The following is a 20,354-nucleotide window of genomic DNA, read 5'->3' as shown; positions in this document are numbered from 1 at the left end:
TTTTTTGCACTATTGCACTTTAGTATTGAAATATATATTTCTATACTCCTAAGTACTTATTATGTTAGCACTCCTACACACAGAAAATTTCTATACATATATACATATATATATATCCTTTCACCTGACTATATGTGCTTATGATTTATGCACATACAGATATATGAGCATGACAATAAACGCTTATTACTATAAAGTATATATATTTATCTCTATTTTTACTTTATATGGTATGGTGTTATGCGTTTGAGATATATACTTGGATGTATGTGGATGTATGTGTATATAATTTTTGTCTGTTATATATAACACTTACTTATTTATTTATCTTCTTTTTTCACTACAAAAGATATATGTATATACACTAATTTGTATTGTTTAACACAGTATATTTTGTGACATAATGGTCTAATTCACGTTTAATTTCTTTTTTATGTCTTAATATAAAATCATGTATTTTAATATTAATCCATTATGCATTTTCTTGAAGATTTTGTGCGATATATCATATGGGTATTCCCTCTGGGTCAAAAACCATATATATTCATAGACTACTATGGTTTTTGTATAATTATAAACATTTATGAACATTGAACATCTAATTCTCACTGCACGATGTGTAATCTTTCTCTATACGTACATACTACACTTGGTGGATTTATTATCAATATGCCTCAATCTAGTGCGCATGCGCTGGCGTCCTTGGCAACTCACTAGGAGTCGGCATCTTGATGTGCGCGGGATGAAGGGCGCCGCTGTGACATCATCACGCGGCGCACTCATCGCGTATCACATGATGCCCACACCATGTGATGTTTGTCTACTGACAAACGCGGACATGACGCCACAGCTGATTGAGGTATTTATATTATATAATGCTTTCACCTGGCCAATCATTTTTTGATTGGTCCTTAGGCTAGATAAATAGGAGGGACATACTTGTAGATGTCACCCCCAGACGAAGGCGGAAGCCGAAACGCGTTGGGGCCGGCCGCCATTTTTGGAGTCTCAGCTACATGGGTTAGTACTTTGATAGTGCTCCTTGGTTCATTGTTTGCTGGTTCATGGTATTTGGGCTCTCTTATATATGTATGAACAACTCCCCGGTATTTATATACACTTGAACTTTCCTTTTTTGGACATTATAACACGTTGTTTCCTAGTCCTGTTCTCTATTGTATTTTTTCATACATGGGAGTCTCATCCCTCTTACCGTTTTCCTGAAGCAGTTTAAACATATTACCTGTAGCCTGTATACCTCACTCCATCTACATCACACTACCTATATTGTTGTCTTTGAGGTATACTGTAATGTGTCTTTACATATATGACCATATCTGATGTATATTGACCCATGTGGCGGCCATGCTTTTATTTGTGATTCATTTTTAGAAACTTGTTTTTTGTAAACAGTGTAATATTGTCCAATAAAAAGATTATGTAATTTTTGACTTAGAGACTCCTTGGTTCTTCTTTTTGGTGCAATCTACTGGAAGGAGCTTGTTATCCATTAAAGGGTAACTAAACTTCCAGAAAATGTCTGACATGTCATTGTGACATGTCAAAAGTTTTGATCGGTGGGAGTCTGAGCATTGAGAAGTGCTCGGGTGTGCGCCGACCCCCTTCGTTTCTGAACGGCTTTTCTCGCAAAGTGGAGCAGTTGGTGTACGGACTCAATAGAAAGTCTATGTGCCCGTATACCAACTGCTTGGCTTGGAAGTTTTCTGAAAGTTTAGCTACCCTTTAATTGGAGCAGAAAGAAGACAGACCTGGGGGCCTTCATTTGGCTGTAGTGACAACCATCGGCACCCTGCAAATGCATCACGAGGGGGCCATGGGCTGTCCAAGGGGACTAACCCCATCTTTCTAACAGCTTAGATGCCAAGGTCCCTATTGACCAAAATATCTAAGTTGTTAAACGGCCATGATCAGAGATCTCTCTCTTCCTGGCGGTTAGTACAAAGTGTCAGCTGTAATACGCAGCACATGGAGTGGGCTCAACTTGTAAGCCCGCTCCATACTTCAACCACTACTCCTTGACGTACAGTGTTGGCATGGTACATCAAGGGGTTAATACTATATCTCTGCTAACCTCAAAGTACACATATGTGCATGAGTAATATAACAAGAAAAAAAATTCTCACATATTTCTTAAAAATGTAGGCAGTTTTACTTTTATTTGTACAGATTCTCTTCTTTAAAATGTTATTGAATAGAGTAGAATGACATACTAAGTTTGTATAGCCAGGGAATTTAAAGCGTTGTTTTGACATTAGTAAGGGGTTACACTCACACTTGCTGTAAAGGTCATACAACCTTACAAAGCAATATAAAAACTGACTTATAGTTTGCAAAAATTTACAGCACATCACTGCCTTTGATAAATTGTTCTTACTGTGCTAGCTGGCAGCTTGTGTCAAGGAAAAAAATAAAACCAGTCATGAGAAACAAGAAGAAAGTCTGAGCACCTTTTTAGGGTTTAGCCTCTAATAGCTATATTTGCCCTTTAGAAAGAGCGTTCGCAGATTACTGCTTTAGTACACTATGTGTTAGTTCTATTTTCAGTCGTCAGTGTACAAAAGAAAGTGATTCAAAAGACTGAGAAATAACATAAGGTGAATTGAGATGGAAAAGGCCCAAGATGTTCCCTGAGTACAAATGAGCATCTGTGCACAAAAAGAAAATAACTGCAAAGATTTTTTTTTCATTTTTTTTTCTGGGAAGTGTCACGATGAGAAAAATGATACAGATAAAGCTTGAGCGGAGATGTTGGTAAAGAATGTCCTGTCTTCACCGTGGTTCTGTTAGCCTGGGGACATTTTTAATTAGGATGAGATTGCGGTTCTTTTTCAGGGAACTCCAGACGACATGCTGACTTTGAAATCACAGGCCGTGCCGATGCAGGTCTTCACAGAGGTTGGGGGAGGGGGACCAGTTTACATGAAAAATTGCTAGAATAATCAAAAGTAGAATTAAAGCACTGCTAGGCAATTACAAAGCACAATGATGAGCCCAGAATCCCTTTGCACATTACAAGAAGAAATAAAGTGGGATACAGGACATTTTTGTAGAGTGACTAAAAGATAAATAACTCCAAATATTTATACAAGTAAAACATGACAAATATAAAATTCAATAAAAACCGCTAACAGCAAAGTATATAGGGAAACATAAATTTTTGTGACTTTACTATTCATAATATGCGCTTAGGTTTTTAACTCTCAGTCAGTCAATACAAACTTACATCCAAACTACTCTTATTAGGATAGTGTAATGACAGGGTAGGGAGACAGGCAGGTGAGCCCTAATCTACCCGCCACTCAGTCCCTGCCTACTTGCAACGACCCGCCCTAGGCGACGGGGTACAACTGGGCGACGGTCCCTACACTCAATAGGTGCACGACAGACAAACAGACAAGGGCACAAAGAAGCCGGGGAAATTGGGAAGTTGCCCACGGGAACATCGTGAGCAACAAGCGAGGTGAACGAGCCGAGTCAAACCAGGAGATGAGCGAGGTACAAAAACGCAGAGCAGAAGAGTGGTCAGTAAAGCCAAGGTCAATAACAAGCAGAGGGTAGTAGTTCAAGAAGCTGCAGCAGGGCCAGGAAACAAGCATAGAAGAATCACAAGCAAAGGAGGAACAGGAAAGGCAGGTATAAATAGACAGAGGGTGGGAGCTAGCTCCGTCTCGCCAGGCTGTGATAGGCTCTCCCACTCCTAAGCCTGCCATCCTGAGTGGTGGAAGATGGAGTCAGTCTCACAGACATAGAAGCAGGTGCAGACTGATTACCTATGGGCGTTGACACAGAAGCTGTGTCTGGCAGATCCTTTACAGATAGAGGCTAAAAGTCCAGGATACAGTTTATCTTGTACAAGATGTGCAGCTGCATGCACGGTTGAGGAAGGCATTTATGCACGTATGTCATGCAGGTTGGGACCAACATGGGCGGCACATGACAAACTGTACCATGCTTTTTAAAGGTGGTCCTGGTTCTTATGCTTTCCATTCATCTCAATAGGTATAAAATAGTAGATGACAAATTAAAGCCTCAAACACATGACAGAGGTGTGCAAGATGATACAGTTAGGTCCAGAAATATTTGGACAGTGACACAATCTTCATGATTTGGGCTCTGCTTGCCACCACATTGGATTTGAAATGAAACAACTGAGATGCAATTGAAGTGTAGACTTTCAGGTTTAATTCAAGGGGTTGAACAAAAATATCCTGTGAAACGTTTAGGAATTGCAACCATTACAGCCTCCACTACTTCCAGGAGAGGGTTCTTCACTTTTGTAGATGTTGTGAAGGGGTTTTTCTTCACCATGGAAAGGATTCTGCGATCATCCACCGCTGTTGTCCTCCATGGACGTCCAGGCCTTTTGGAGTTCACGAGATCACCAGTGCGCTCTTTTTTTTTTCAAGAATGTACCAAACAGTTGATTTAGCCACTCCTAACATTTGTGCTTTCTCTCTGATGGATTTCTTCTTTTTTTTTAGTCTGTTTCACTTGCATTGAGAGCGCCTTTGACCTCTTGTTGTGGGTTCACAGCAACAGCTTCCAAATGCAGATGCCACACCTGGAATCAACTCCAGACCTTTTACCTGCTTAATTGATGATGGATTAACAAGGGAATAATCCATGCAGACCATTAAATAGTTTTTACAATAGTTAAAAAACATATAATAAAAGACAACCTCGGACAAGAGACTCCACCATAATGTAGGTAGCGAAGGTAGCGAAACGCGCGTCGGGGTGTTTCCTTGGATCAGAGACTGTCATCCATCAGCATGTCCACCATAGGTAAACTATCTAAATATTGAATTCTTTTGTTATTGTGGTATTTTTAAAGATCCTATGGTGTAACCTGAGAGACCATATTCTAGATACCTGGTCTCCTGTGTAAACTTTCAACTATATTATGGGTCTTCTCTATTGATTAATAACTTCATTACATTATGGCGGAGTCTCTTGTCCGAGGTTGTCTTTTATTATCTGTTTTTTAACTATTGTATGTAATTGTGGGGAAATATAGGGGGGGTTATTCCCGTAACGGGACAATAAAGATTTGTATTTTGGAAATTTTTTGGTCTTTTTTGATGTTTTCATGTCTTGCCTGATTATTCGAAGCTTTGAATACATTTTTGGTGGATACATTAAATCATTTTTGCGATAATTGTCCAATTACCTTTGGTCTCTTGAAAAAGAGGCAGCTACATATTAAAGAGCTGTAATTCCTAAACCTTTCCTCAAATTAGGATGGGAATACCCTCAAATTAAGCTGAGAGTCTGCACTTTAAGACCATATTGATTATATAACTGTATATTCAATATGTTTTGGTAAACAGCTAAAATGCCAAAACTTGTGTCACTGTCCAAATAATTCTGGACCTAACTGTGTATGGCAATATGCCGGAGTCCCTGTATTAACCCCTTAATGACCGCCCACCGTCTTTTGATGGCTGGTGGTGCATGTGCTTAGTCTACAGCGACGTCTTTTGGCATCGCTGTAGAAGAGGCTGATGGGCGCTGATCCTCTATCAGGAGCTGCAACTAACAGCTCCTGATCTTAGAGAAGCCTGCTGAATAAAGCTGGGGTCTGAAAACATTTGTTTAAACAGCAGCAAGATCAATGTGAATTTCCTTCTTTGATTGCGTCACTGGAAACCCGGTGACGTGATCAAAGAGCAGGGAATCCCTCTGCAGTCAGCCCTGGGGACCTAGAAAGGACCTGTGCAGTTTGCCTGCTGTTAGGGCACACTATATGCTGCCCTAACAGCAGCCTGTGTCATAGTGACACAGTATAATGTATTAGCATACAGGAGTATGCTAATACATTAAAAGTAAAAAAATAAAGTTATAAATAAAGTTATCCCTTAACCCCTTGCCTTTTTGGCCACTTTTGACCTTCCTGACAGAGCCTCATTTTTCAAATCTGACATGTTTCACTTTATGTGGTAATAACTTCGGAATGCTTTTACCTATCCAAGCGATTCTGAAATTGTTTTCTCGTGACACATTGGACTTTGTTACTGGCAAAATTTGCTCGATATGTGCAGTATTTAATTGTGAAAAGCACCAAAATTCAGCGAAAAATTGCATAATTTGCATTTTTCTCAATTTAAATGTATCTGCTTGTAAGACAGGCAGTTATAACACAAAAAATTGTTGCTAACGAAGATCCCCCATATGTCTACTTTAGATTGGCATCGTATTTTTGAACATCCTTTTATTTTTCTAGGACGTTACAAGGCTTTGAACTTTAGCAGCAATTTCTCACATTTTCAAGAAAGTTTCAAAAGGCTATTTTACAGGGGCCAGTTCACTTGTGAAGTGGCTTTGAGGGCCTTATATATTAGAAACCCCCCAAAAGTCACCCCATTTTAAAAACTTTACCCCTCAAAGTATTCAAAACAGCATTTAGAAAATGTCTTAACCCTTTAGATGTTTCACAGGAATTAAAGCAAAGTAGAGGTCAAATGTACAAATTTCATATTTTTTTGCAGAAATTAATTTTTAATCCAATTCTTTTTTATAACACAGAAAGTTTTACCAGAGAAATGCAACCCAATATCTATTGCCCAGTTTCTGCAGTTTTAGGAAATATCCCACATGTGGCCCTAGCGTGCTACTGTACTGAAGCACCGGCCTCAGAAGCAAAAGAGCACCTAGTGGATTTTGGGGCCTTATTTTTATTAGAATATATTTTAGGCACCATGTCAGGTTTGAAGGGCTCTTGCGGTGCCAAAACAGTGGAAATCTCCCAAAAGTGACCCCATTTGGGAAACTACACACCTCAAGGAAATTATCTAGGGGTATAGTGAGCATTTTGTGAGAACCATAACTTTTTAACTTTTTTGTCGACGAAGCTGTATGAGGCTTGATTTTTGCGAGACGAGCTATAGTTTTTATAGGTACTATTTTTGGATACGTGCGACTTTTTGATCACTTTTTATTCCAATATTTATAGTGCAAAGTGACCCAAAAACAGAAACTCTGGTACAGTTTTTTAAGTTTTTTTTTTATGCTGTTCACCGCGTGCAATAAATAATATAAGGTCGTTACGGTCACAGCGATACCAAATACGTATGGGTTATTATTATTTTTTCAATAATAAAGGACTTGATAAGGGAACATGGCGATTGTGTTTTATTTTATAACTTGAAACTTTTATTATGTTTTCAAACTTTTATTTTTTTCACTTTTTTTTACATTGTTTTTATACTTTTTTTTCACTTTTTCTCAAGTCCCACTAGGGGACTTGAAGGTCCAACTGTCAGATTTTTTTTTTCTAATACATTGCACTACCTACGTAGTGCAATGTATTAGATCTGTCAGTTATTCACTGACAGCAAGCCGATTAGGCTTCGCTTCCCGGCGGGGCCTAATCGGCTTCCGTAATGGCAGAGTAGGAGGCCATTGTGTCTCCTGTTGCCATAGCAGCAGTCGCCAGTCCTGATTGCCTGTCAGGGCTGGCGATCTGCTAGCAACCGCTTAGATGCAGCAATCACTTTCGATTGCTGCATCGAAGGGGTTAATGGCAGGGATCGGAGCTAGCTCCGGTTCCTGCCGTTACAGGTGGATGTCAGCTGTAAAATACAGCTGTCTTCCACCGCTGATGACGCCGGATCAGCTCCTGAGCCGGCGCCATCTTGTCTGCGGCTACAGAAGCCGATCAGGCTCCGCCGTCGGGCGGATGTTGACCGGCTTCCGTGCTAGGCAGACCAGGAGGCCGGTATTAGGCCTCCGGTCGCCATTGCAGCCACCGGAACCCCGGTATTTCATTGCTGGGGTCCCGATGAGCTGCAAACACCTTAAATGTAGCGATCGCGTTTGAACGCTGCATTGAAGGGGTTAATGGCGGGGATCTAAGCTAATTTCGGTCCCCGCCATTACAGCCAGATGTCAGCTGTAAGATACCGCTGACATCCGGCGATTATGGCACCGACTCAGCTTCTGAGCCGGTGCCAAACATTTGGTGTATGGATACGGCAAATTGCGGGAAGCACCAGCTTTCCATGGCGTACCAATATGGCAAATGTCGGGAAGGGGTTAATGGGATTTAAAAAATCTATATATTTTTTTTAAAAAGTCCAAAAAAATATAATTATTTTGCATAAAATATATTTTATTGCCCCTACACTAAATAAAAGAAAAACCTACACATATTAGGCATCTAAACTACTGTAATAACCTTAAAAAATAATCCAACTCATTATTTAGCGTGAAACGTGAACGGGATAAAAAATAAACAAGAAAAACGATGAAGAGAATCGCGTTCTCATCAAGGGGGGCTGTATGGCGTTAGCGCCATACAGCCCCCTCTGTAGATAATGCTATACAGCCACCCCTGTAGATAACGCCATACAGCCCCCCTGTAGATAACGCCATACAGCCCCCCTGTAGAAAACGCCATACAGCCCCCCCTGTAGAGAACGCCATACAGCCCCCCCTGTAGAGAACGCCATACAGCCCCCCTGTAGAGAACGCCATACAGCCCCCCTGTAGATAACGCCATACAGCCCCTCTGTAGATAACGCCATACAGCCCCCCTGTAGATAACCCCATACAGCCCCCTCTGTAGATAACGCCATATAGCCCCCTGTAGATAACGCCATGCAGCCCCCCGTAGATAACGCCATACAGCCCCCTCTGTAGATAACGCCATACAGCCCCCTCTGTAGAAAACGCCATACAGCCCCCTCTGTAGATAACGCCATACAGCCCCCTCTGTAGATAACGCCATACAGCCCCCTCTGTAGATATCTACAGGGGGGGGGCGTAAAAAAGGCACTATCTACAAGGGGGGTGGGGGGTTGTGTGACACCCAGGGGAGGGGGGTCCCCAGTCAAAAGTTTGCTATGGGGCCCAGGCTTTCCTAGTTACGCCCCTGGACATGTAGTCATGGAAAAAAGGGGGGAACCAGCGCAGTGTACCAGGATATAAAGTGAATCACAATACCAATATAAGTAAATTGATGTAATCGGTCATGAGGATAAATAACCAAACATGACACCCACTGTAAAGGGTTAGAAAAATCCTGATATAAACAATACCCGCAAGGTGCAACTGGGCTGGAACACAGGAAAAACCCAGACAGGACTAGTCACGCACCACCGCATTTCACCGTAGCTTTTGATTCTCTTCTTATACCCTCATCACCCCTCCCATTTGCCCCTAGTCCCATATCAGTTCGCACTGAAAACCGAAAGTCGGGCCACATCAAGGATGTCATAGTCCGGCGAAGGTGTGTCAGGCTCATTAGTATAGGTTACATAAAACAAAAGCCATAATTGGCTCACAGGAGCCACTTGACTAAACAAAGCCGTATAGTGTCCGGGACAAACCATAGGCACAAAAAAGGATTTTTTGATACATGTTAGGCAGAATACAATCGTTGTTGATTGACAGACACCAAACATTATAAACGAACAATAATCTAAGTAGGGAACATATAGTTCCTTTTAATAGATAAATGTGTATTTTCCATACAGAAAAATCCAGCTAATATATATACATGTGTCCATTCAAATCATGTATAAAAAAAGCGTACAAATAGACTTGTAGCATGAAAACTGAGTGGCATCCTTCATGTTATAAATATATATGTATACGCTGCTCATACCCGTACCTTTCATAGCTTCACTGGTACTGCCGCCAGCCCTTTCCAAGTGCATGGGTTTCTGCCAACCCCATTCCGATGAATGGGACAGTCGCAAAAATTTCTGCTACAAACCTCTCGTGTGAACTCACACTTAAAAGAACAGGCCTGTGTCAGCTGTTCAGCGGTTGATCACCTGCAGCTGATCACTTCTGATTATTTAAACCTGCTTAGAACTGACACCGACTGGCCTGAGTAACAAATTTCTTGGATCCTGTCCATTTGTAAATGCGTTTATTTGCTATTTTGGATTTTAACTGGACTGCTTCCTCACTACCTTGGGATTTCTGCCTCTCCCGACATGTATCTGTCTTATCATGTTGAATGAACTCTGCAAGCCTTGACATCGGAATTATACAACCACAATTGTGTTTATCTATTCTGGCACCTTGCTTCGTAAATACCATCTATTTAAAGAGTCTTCCGGGGACTCAACCTGGGGATTCCCTGCATTCCATACCCTCTGCGAGGGGCATTTTGAGGTGAAAATTCTCTTAGGACCTAATAGCCAAATCGAATAGTGACACAGTGGGTCTATACAGGTCCCAAGGCCTTACCAATAACCGTTTACTCAGGTGATGGGTAGTCACGATCTGTGGGTATGTGGACCCACTGGGCTGTCCGCCGTAGTCGTGTAGCAGCTGGCCAAGCAAAGTACAAAGTCTATAGTTCAGATAAAGGTACCTGTGGCAATACAGACCGTAGCGATGGCAGCAGGCAGACAACAGGTACGGTGAAAGAAAACCACCGAAAAAGGCCATACTTACAAATGGACACAGCCAGGTCAGAAACGCTGATGAAGGAGTGAGCAGGTGCTTTAAATAATAATAGCCACTCCCACTGGTCTTGAGGGGAGTGGTGTGTGTGGTGCATGGGATGTGTAGTAAGAAATAATAAATGAATAGTGTATGTGCAAGTGTAATACTATAAGTGAAATATAGGGGGCAGTAATGAGTGAAGTGCCTCAATAGAAATAAATGGATAATGGGGTGCAAGTGTGTGAAACATGGAGGGATAGTGTGTACGTCATGAGGCACAACGTGTATAGCCAGGTAGAAGCCTATTTGTGACGCCTTGATAGTTCATAGAGCGGGCTACCCTGCTTGCTATGCCAAACAACAACACACCATGCTCTCCCAGCATCAAAGACCCGGCTGTGTCCAAGAGAAGCGAATATACGTAGTAACGAAAAATACCTGGGGTATTAGTAATCATTTTGGCCTAAAGGACGCAAGCTCGCAATCCATGACAAGGATCCCCAGACTTGCGAGTCCCTAACTCCTTAAATGGAACATAATGTTCCTGATGCACAGACAGAACCGATAAAAACAAGGGGACATATACAAAACCACCGAAAAAGGCCATACTTACAAATGGACACAGCCAGGTCAGAAACGCTGATGAAGGAGTACGGTGAAAGACAGCGGGTATAGCAGGCGACACAACATGACTCCAACTCTGTACAGCACAGGAACACGGTGGCACGGGATACAGGATACAAGTAGCAGGAACGGGAACACTGGGAACTGGAAAACACTCAAGGGACTATTGCAAAGACTAACACGGGTAGGTACAAACAACGCTCAGGCAATGAAGGAATGGGCAGGGCCCTTCTTATAGTCCAGGGTGATCTGGGAGCAATCAGCTCAATCTCACATATGTGTGCGCTCTGGATCTTTAAGGCTGGACTGAGCTCCGGCCGCATGAGCTGGCATCACTGGAGAGAAAGGTGTCAACAGGATGAGAGGAGTTCGACCACGGACCACGACGTTACATGGTTCCTGCTGGGATTCCATTACCAGACGCCACAGCACCAAGACGTCTTCTGTCTAGTGTAAGATGTCACGCAACAGGGGGACCAACAACTAGAGATCAACCAAGCCCTGCATACGATTTCTGCGTAACCATTCTGCCAAGGTTTACACTAAAAGTGATTGCTCAATTGATCCATTTAGTTCCAATATCTGCTGTCACATCTGGATTGTCTCTGCACCTGCCTAGATACAGTGGAGGTCCTAAGACGTGTAGTGGCTTTCTAAACCTCTGCACCATTCAGTTCAAGGTTTTGGCACATCAGTTCTCCACAGATCGAGCAAAGGTGGTGTAAATGATATCACTCCTGTTAGGAAAGGCTCTTGCCTAGGCCACTCCCACAATTGGAACGCAATGACCTGTTGATGTCCTTTCTGTCAGCCTTCTTGTTTGCATTTAAAAGTTGTTTGAAGAACCAGGTCAGTCTTCATCTGCAGCATACGCAGTCTTGTGATTTAAACAAGGGACTTTATCTGTGGCCAGTATGCAATACATTTTCGGACTCTGGCATCTGAGTTGACCTGGAACAATGAGCCTCTCGTAGCAACCTTCTAGGAAGGCATGTCCAGTAGAATTAAAGGTGAACTTCAAGATTTGGAGGATTTGATCCTGTTAGCCACCAGCATTGATATTCACTCTCGAAAAAGGCTCAGGGTACTGGAGCATGCTCAGCAAGTTCAATTGGCTCCTACATTTTATTGACCCCTCCAGTCTGCTACTACTGCACACTTTGAAGAAATCATCCTAGTTGAACATCTAAAGCCTTCTGAATCTGAGAATTTTTTATCATCATTAGTAAAATCTCGGTTTGTACTGTGCTGGTAAAGAACATTTTTGTCTGCAATTGTCCCAATAAGCTGTGAAAACTCGGAGAATTGCTTTGTTTGTTCACATGTCTACCCAAAGCACCAACTTAATGATTGATGCCTTCCTTGCTGGAAATTTAATTTACCAGGCCGTGGTCAAACTTTATTGCATTCCGCTGAACACTGCCATCCATGGAATAAATGTAGAGGGGTTTAGGAAAAGTGTTACCTGTGCCATTATGTTTGTCACCATTCCTTTGACTCTGCAAGTGGGTGCACTTTGTCTTTTTTTACATCATCCAAAAGGTATGCTAATGATTAATTGTCCATAGATATCCTTCATTGGGGTCCTGGAAGCTTCCAAAAATGTGTCTCTGTAAAACCTCTTGTTACTGATCCCCTTGCTTTCCGTTCCGAACCCTTGCCGGGTCTTCCAGAAAAACTATAAAAACTATGCTGATGTGTCCTGTAAAGAGCAAGCAGAAGAACTTCCAACGTCCATATGACCTTTTCTTTCCCTGAAAAGGAGACCATGTACCAGTACATTAAGAAAATCCTTAAAAGAGGGTATATTTGATGGTCTCCACAGGGTTAGGATCTTCACAAGTCTATATCTGAGGGGAGCCTACAACTTCATATGCATTAACCAGTGGGATGATTGGAAAACAGCATTTAATATGACTTCTAGAGTATTTGATCATGCCATTTGGACTGTGCAATGCTCCTGTGGTCACAATGTCGTATAGGTACACACCTTTTTGGTTGTGTACCTAGATGACATTTTCATTTTCTCCCTAGATTTCTAGTCACATTGTTTTCATGTAAAGACTGTGCTTCTGTGGAAGTGCCTTTTTGAGGAGTCACAGCTGCCATTTCTGCGATATATTGTATTTGCAGATGGGGACATGTTTATTATTGCCAGTTTATCCATCACGTCTCCACCCTTGTGGCTCCCATCTCGACTCTGACTCCCAAGTTAGCAAATCCTAAAGTATAGCCGACTGAAGCGGTGAAAGCTTTGTAATTTGTACAACGGATACGAAATCTCGCGAGATTACGAGTTAAACGAGATTTCGTATCCATTGCTGTAAATCTCACAGAAAAGATTCAGAAGTGTCAGGATTCTGAATACACATGACGTCCAGGCTGGATGGTCATGTGTATTCATTATCAGGACACTGTAGTAATGTTAGGGCTTGTGTATGAGGCTGCACATAGCGATATAACTATATCGCTAGTGCAGTGTAAATGAATTGAGAGGAGTGCATGATGCCGATTGGTCAGCGTCATGCACTCCTCTGTACTACGCCCACTTGGTCGAAAGTAAAAGTACGCCCACTTGGGCATTAAGAAATTTCATTAGCATAAACTAAAATCGCTCATAACGTTGTGAAAAAAGATCGTTTTTTTTTAAATAAAAAGCATTACTGTCACCTACATTACAGCACCCATCTCCTTATGTAGGAGATAGGGCACTTATAATGTGGTGACAGAGCCTCTTAAAGTACAGGATCATTTAATCCATATCAATTAGATTTCAGTTTTTATTTTTAGAACAAATAACCTGCATTGTTTTTTATTTAGATATGCTTCACATGCGGAAATGTAAGAAGTATATATTTTTTTGTAATGCACATGCATGGTGAATTGCCATCCATCTTGTCCTGCCTGGTGACTTTAAAGAGGCTCTGTCACCACATTATAAGTGCCCTATCTTCTACATAATATGATCGTGTTTTTTATTTAGAAAAACAATAAATTTTGACGGAGTTATGACCTATTTTATATATTGACTTTCTTAATGACCGACTGGGCGTGTTTTTACTTTTTGACCAAGTGGGCGTTGTAAAGAGAAGTGTATGATGCTGACCAATCAGCGTCATGCACTTCTCTCCATTCATTTACTTAGCACATAGTGATCTTGCTGGATCATGATGTGCAGTCACATACTCACACATTAACGTTACTGAATTGTCTTGACAGTGAATAGACATCGCTTCCAGCCAGCACGCGATGTCTATTCACAATCCCGACACTTCGGTAATGTTTGTGTGGGACTTAATGACAGGAAGTGTGATCTCGTGAGATCACGCTGTAAATGGTATGGGAGCTTTCCCAGGGCATATTTCAAATATACACTGCAAATACAGTGTGAACTCCCCTTTTAAAATGGGGGAGTTTTTAACATGCTGTTTGAGGAGCGAAAATACCCGGTTTTCGTTGTTTCCAGATTTAAAAAATACTAATCACGCCGTTGACAGCTGAAGTGGAGAATTGAGATGTCCTGCAAAATATAACAATTTCAACAACTATGAAATATATTGTACTTGCTTTTTCAGAGTGAACAGTTATCAATACTGAGTCCCTGCTCGCATTAAAAAGCCCCCACCGTTTCACTATTCCTTTTATGTATACACAGAGCTATAAATTCTATCCAGATTTGTGTCTATTCATGCTGTAGATATTATTCCATTATTTATAATGCAAGAACAACAGGGGCCAGGGGTACATACAAACTATACACAGCCCAAATCAATTATTTTATTACTTAGCTTTGCAGAACATTAGTTCTAGTTTGGGACCACTTTAATCATTACATAAGGGAACTGTATGAGAAGCAACTATATAATATACTTATCAGTATTGCTCCCTTTTTAATAGTAAGCTTTGCAACAACCAAGTAGGCTGCACAACAATGCATATCTACCCACAGCACCCTGCAGGTGTCATCAATAGTATACAGAAGCAGGTTATGGCACCTGTATTTTCTCAATGCTCTGCTGACACAGCGCGTGTGAGCATTGTAATGACAGGACACAGTCTTCCATAAACACTGCTCTGCTGAAAGGCTTCTTCTCAGAGAAAAGTAAAATTATTAATAGCAGTTTATTGCTTTTTGTAATTCTCTACACATAAATAGTTATTTTAGTTGCAAAATTTGCACACATCAATATCCAAATATGCATTTAACTACAACCCTTTAACCCGTTAGTGACCGCCCCATAGTGTTTTTACGGCGGCCACTAACGGGCTTTGATGCGATGCAATAGCCTTTTTACGGCGCTGCATCAGAATAAATAAACAGAGCAGGGAGCCGTTAAATGTCCCTGCTCTCAGCTGCCAGAGGTAGCTGAGGGCTGGGGGCATCCTTGCTCGAACGGATGAGATCGATATTAGTATCAAGCTCACCCATTTAACCCTTCAGATGCGGCGCTCAATAGCGTGCGCCGCATCTGAGTGGTTTTGGAGAGAGGGAGGGAGCTCCCTCTCATCCCACTGACACCTGGCGATAAGATCGCCGAGTGTCTGTCTTCTATGGCAGCCAGGGGGGCCTTATAAAGGCCCCCAGGTATGCCTGTAGTGTATGCCTGCTAGATTATGCCTCTGGCATGACCTAGCAGACGCCTGTCCGTTTTACACGGTCAGGCATAATACACTGCAATACAGAAGTATTGCAGTATATTATAAATGCGATTGGAGGATCGCATAGTCAAGTCTCCTAGTGGGACTAGTAAAAAAGTAAAAAAGAAGTTTAATAAAAAGTGAAAAAAAAAGTGAAAAAAAAATATGAAAAACCAACTTTTTCCCCTTAGAAACGGCTTTATTATTAAAAACCAAAAAAAAGTAAAAAAAAGTCACACATATTTGGTATTGCCGCGTCCGTAATGACCTTACATAATTTAATCCGCGCAGTGAACATCGTAAAAAATAATATAAAAAAAATGCAGCCTTAAAAAAAATGTGATTAAAAAGTGATCAATAAGTCGCATCTACTCCAAAATGGTACCGATAAAAACTACAAGTCGTCCCGCAAAAAAAAAGCCCTCATACAACTCTATCGGCGAAAAAATAAAAAAGTTATGGCTCTTCAAATATGAAGACACAAAACACATAATTTTGAAAAAAAGTGTTTTCACTGCGTAAGAGTAGTAAAACAAACAAAATCTATATAAATTTGGTATCGTTGCAATCACAACAACCTGCTGAATAAAGTTATTGTGTTATTTATACCACACGGTAAACGGCGTAAATTTAGGACGCAAAAAAGTGAGGCGAAATTGCAGGTTTTTTTTCTATTCCCCCCCCCCCCCGAAAAAAAGTTAATAAAAGTTAATCAATAAATTCTATGTACCCCAAAATGATGCTATTAAAAATTACAACTTGTCCCGCAAAAAACAAGACCTTATACAGCTATGTCGATGCAAAAATAAAAAAAGTTATAGCTCTTTGAATGAGACGATGGAAAAACGTAAAAAATGGCTTGGTCATTAAGGTCTAAAATAGGCTGGTCATTAAAGGATTAAAGGAGTTATACAGTTAGGTCCAGAATAATTTGGACAGTGGCACAATTTTCATGATTTGGGCTCTGCATGCCACCACATTGGATTTGAAATGAAACAACTGAGATGCAATTGAAGTGAAGACTTTCAGGTTTAATTCAATTGGTTAAACAAAAATATCCTGTGAAACGTTTAGGAATTGCAACCATTTTCTACACAGCCTCCTCATTTCAGGGGCTCAAAAGTAATTGGACAAATTAACATTACCATAAATAAAATGTTGTTTTTTTAATACTTTGTAGAGAATCCTTTGCAGGCAATGACTGCCTGAAGTCTGGAACCCATGGACATCACCAAACACTGGGTTTCCTCCTTTGTGATGCTTTGCCAGGCCTTTACTGCAGCGGTCTTCAGTTGTTGCTTGTTTGTGGGTCTTTCTGCCTTAGGTTTTGTCTTAAGCAAGTGAAATGCAGCTCGATCAGGTTGAGATCTGGTGATTGACTTGGCAATTGCAGAATATTCCACTTCTTTGCCTTAAAAAACTCCCGGGTTGCTTTCGCAGTATGTTTTGGGTCATTGTCCATCTGTATTGTGAAGCGACGTCCAATCAACCTTGCTGCATCTGGTTGAATCTGAGCAGAAATTATATCCCTGAACACTTAAGAATTCATCCTTCTCCATACTTTCTTCCTCCCATCATTCTGCTACAGGTTGATCTTAGTTTCATGGTGTTCCAGAACTGGGCGGCTTCTTTAGATGTTGTTTGCCAAAGTCTAATCTGATCTTTCTATTTTTGAGGCTGATTAATGGACGTCCATGCCTTTTGGAGTTCACGAGATCATCAGTGCGCTCTTTTTTTTCAAGAATGTACCAAACTGTTGATTTGGCCACTCCTAACATTTGTGCCATCTCTCTGATGGATTTCTTCCTTTTTTTCAGCCTAATGATGGTCTGTTTCACTTGCATTGAGAGCTCCTTTGATCTCATGTTGTGGGTTCACAGCAACAGCTTCCAAATGGAAATGCCACACCTGGAATCAACTCCAGACCTTTTACCTGCTTAATTGATAATGGATTAACAAGGGAATTACCCACGCAGCTCATTATATAGCTTTTGAGATAATTGTCCAATTACCTTTAGTCCTTTGAAAAAGAGGCAGCTACATATTAACCCCTTAACGCACCTTGACGTAATTGTACGTCGAGGTGAGCAGTAAGTTTGCGCACCTTGACGTGCAGTTACGTCTGTGCTTTGACAGTTAACCGCCGCGCGGCGCTACACCGCAGCGGCGGTTAACTGTGCAGGGTGTCTGCCCTGCATTCCCCGTTGCCGATCAGCGGCCCATTGCCGCTGATTTCGGCAGTTAGCCCCTTAATTGCGGCGTTCGATTTTGAACGCCACAATTAAGGTGTTTAGCGCCGATCGGCAGCCCCCACGTGAAATCACGGGGGCTGGCGATGGTACCCATGGCAACCGGACGCCGGACAATGGCTTCCGGGCTGCCATGTACAGAAGCCTATGAGGACCAGCCGGAGGGTGGTCATCGTAGGCTTCCTGCCAGTGTGACTGTGACGTCACACTGACAGTTGGAATTCATTACACTACGTGTGTAGTGTAATGTATTCCAGCAGCGATCAGAGCTGCAAGTCTAAGTGTCCCCTAGTGGGACAAGTGAAAAAAGTAAAAAAAAGAATAAAAATGTTTTTCAAAACGTGTAAAAATCAAAGTTATAAGTGATATAAACAAGAACTGCTTTTTTTCCTATAATAAGTCCTTTATTATAGGAAAAAAATTAACATTTTAAAAAAAGTACACATATTTGGTATCACTGCGTTCGTAACGACCCCAACTATAAAACTATAATATTATTTTTCCCGCACGGTGAACACCGCCCCAAAAATTTTTGGTCACCACCCCTCCCAAAATATGCAATAAAAAGTGATCAAAAAGTCGAATGTAAGGGGGCGTGGCCAGGTACTGATGTGAGCGGTCGCACGGAACTTCGGCTCTGACCAGAGACCCCTATTATTTATCCTGCGGAGGAATTACTGTGGCCACCATTCCTTATAACTTGCGGAGGAAGGGTAAGAGACCCACGAGGAGCAAAATGGGTCCGTCAAAAGCGTCAGGAGCTGCGGAGAAGTTGAAGGAGTTTGCCCGGGGTGCGGTCCAAGATGGCGCCCGCGGCGAGTCCTCACAGCATGGAGAAGAGGGGCCGGCAAAAGTTTCTGGAGGGCAGTCGGAGTCACTCCCTGCGGCTGAGGTAACAGCACAGCCTGGTCTGACATTGCAGCAAGTATCGGAGACGCTGCTGGCGGCGATATTAGAGACCAAGACCTCGGTCACAACAAAAATAGAGGAGGTTAAGGTGGATGTGGGTCTCCTGAGGCAGGATTTGCACAACTTGAGGGACCGAGTCGCACATGCTGAAACCAGGTTGTCGGATATGGAGGACCGTACAGCTAATATACCCCACACACTTCGGGACCTCTCTGGCAAGGTGGATTTATGGCGCCAGAAAGCGGATGATTTGGAGAACAGGCTGAGGAGGAACAACCTTCGCATCATAGGCCTACCAGAACGAGCAGAAGTATCCCGCCCGGACGAGTTTACAGAGAAATGGCTGAGAGATATGTTTCCAGATACCGTGTTTTCGCAGGCTTTTGCAGTGGAAAGAGCGCACAGGGTTCCGGCGAGGCCGCCACCCCCTGGAGTGAACCCTCGACCATTCCTGGCGAGATTGTTAAATTGTAAGGACCGGGATATGGTCCTGCAGGCAGCCAGACGCAAGGGGGCTATTAAAGTGGATAACGTCACGGTGTCGATTTTCCCCGATTTCTCTCCGGAACTACAACGTCAACGCGCATCGTTTGTGATGATTAAACGAAAGCTGTGAGACCGACAAATTCCATATTCTATGGCTTATCCGGCCCGCTTGAGAGTCGTCGATGGAGATCGAGCGGTATTTTTCGCCAACCCTGAGGAGGTGGATGAATGGTTGCTGAGGAATAAGAGGTCGCCTAGAAGATGAAGATTTTCTTGGGGACTTAAGCGCGGGCATGGTGAATATGTATCCTGAACGGTCATTTGCTGTCTTGCATGTGGGGAGAGGTTATACATGGGGGGGACAATGTTTAAAGTTTCCTTTCATAATGCTTTATCTTCCTGTAATATGCCTATAAGGGGATCCGGAGTTCAGAATGGTTCCAGATCATATATTACTCTTGTTACGATATGTGATTGTAGTAGGTTACCGAAGTGTTAATAGGGGGATTCTGACCAACGGGTTGTTGTTCCTCTAATTCTGTGGCACAGTAAAGCACATTATAGGGGGGAATCTGCTGGAGTACGCAGCCTGATTTGTGATTCCACTGTGTATATTCCTTAGCGGTGGAAGCTACCCCTTTCATATATAGTATATAGCTCTTGAGCTCCTGTTGAGCTCCTGATGGCTAACTGGGTTTTTATGTGGTTCATGTTTTTGATCTCTGTTTTACACTATGTCAGACAACGAGTACCTTACATTTTGAGAGCTGCATATCAGGGAATGGCACTACCTAGGGAGAGGGGGAGGGGGGAGAGGGAAGGGCTGTTATTAGTACATAGAGAGTTTTCTAAGTATGGCGTCACTTAAGTTCTTGTCCTGGAATGTGAGGGGCATGGGGACTCCAAGGAAACGGAATATGATTTTCTCTGTGCAAAGAAAGTGAACCCACATATAATTTGTCTTCAGGAGACGCATCTGACAGCAGACACAGTACAGTTTTTAGGTAAGCCCTGGATTCAGTGGAG

Source organism: Rhinoderma darwinii, chromosome 2 (genome assembly GCF_050947455.1).
Source record: "Rhinoderma darwinii isolate aRhiDar2 chromosome 2, aRhiDar2.hap1, whole genome shotgun sequence".
Lineage (NCBI taxonomy): Eukaryota > Metazoa > Chordata > Amphibia > Anura > Rhinodermatidae > Rhinoderma > Rhinoderma darwinii.
Note: the sequence above shows the minus strand (reverse complement) of the source record.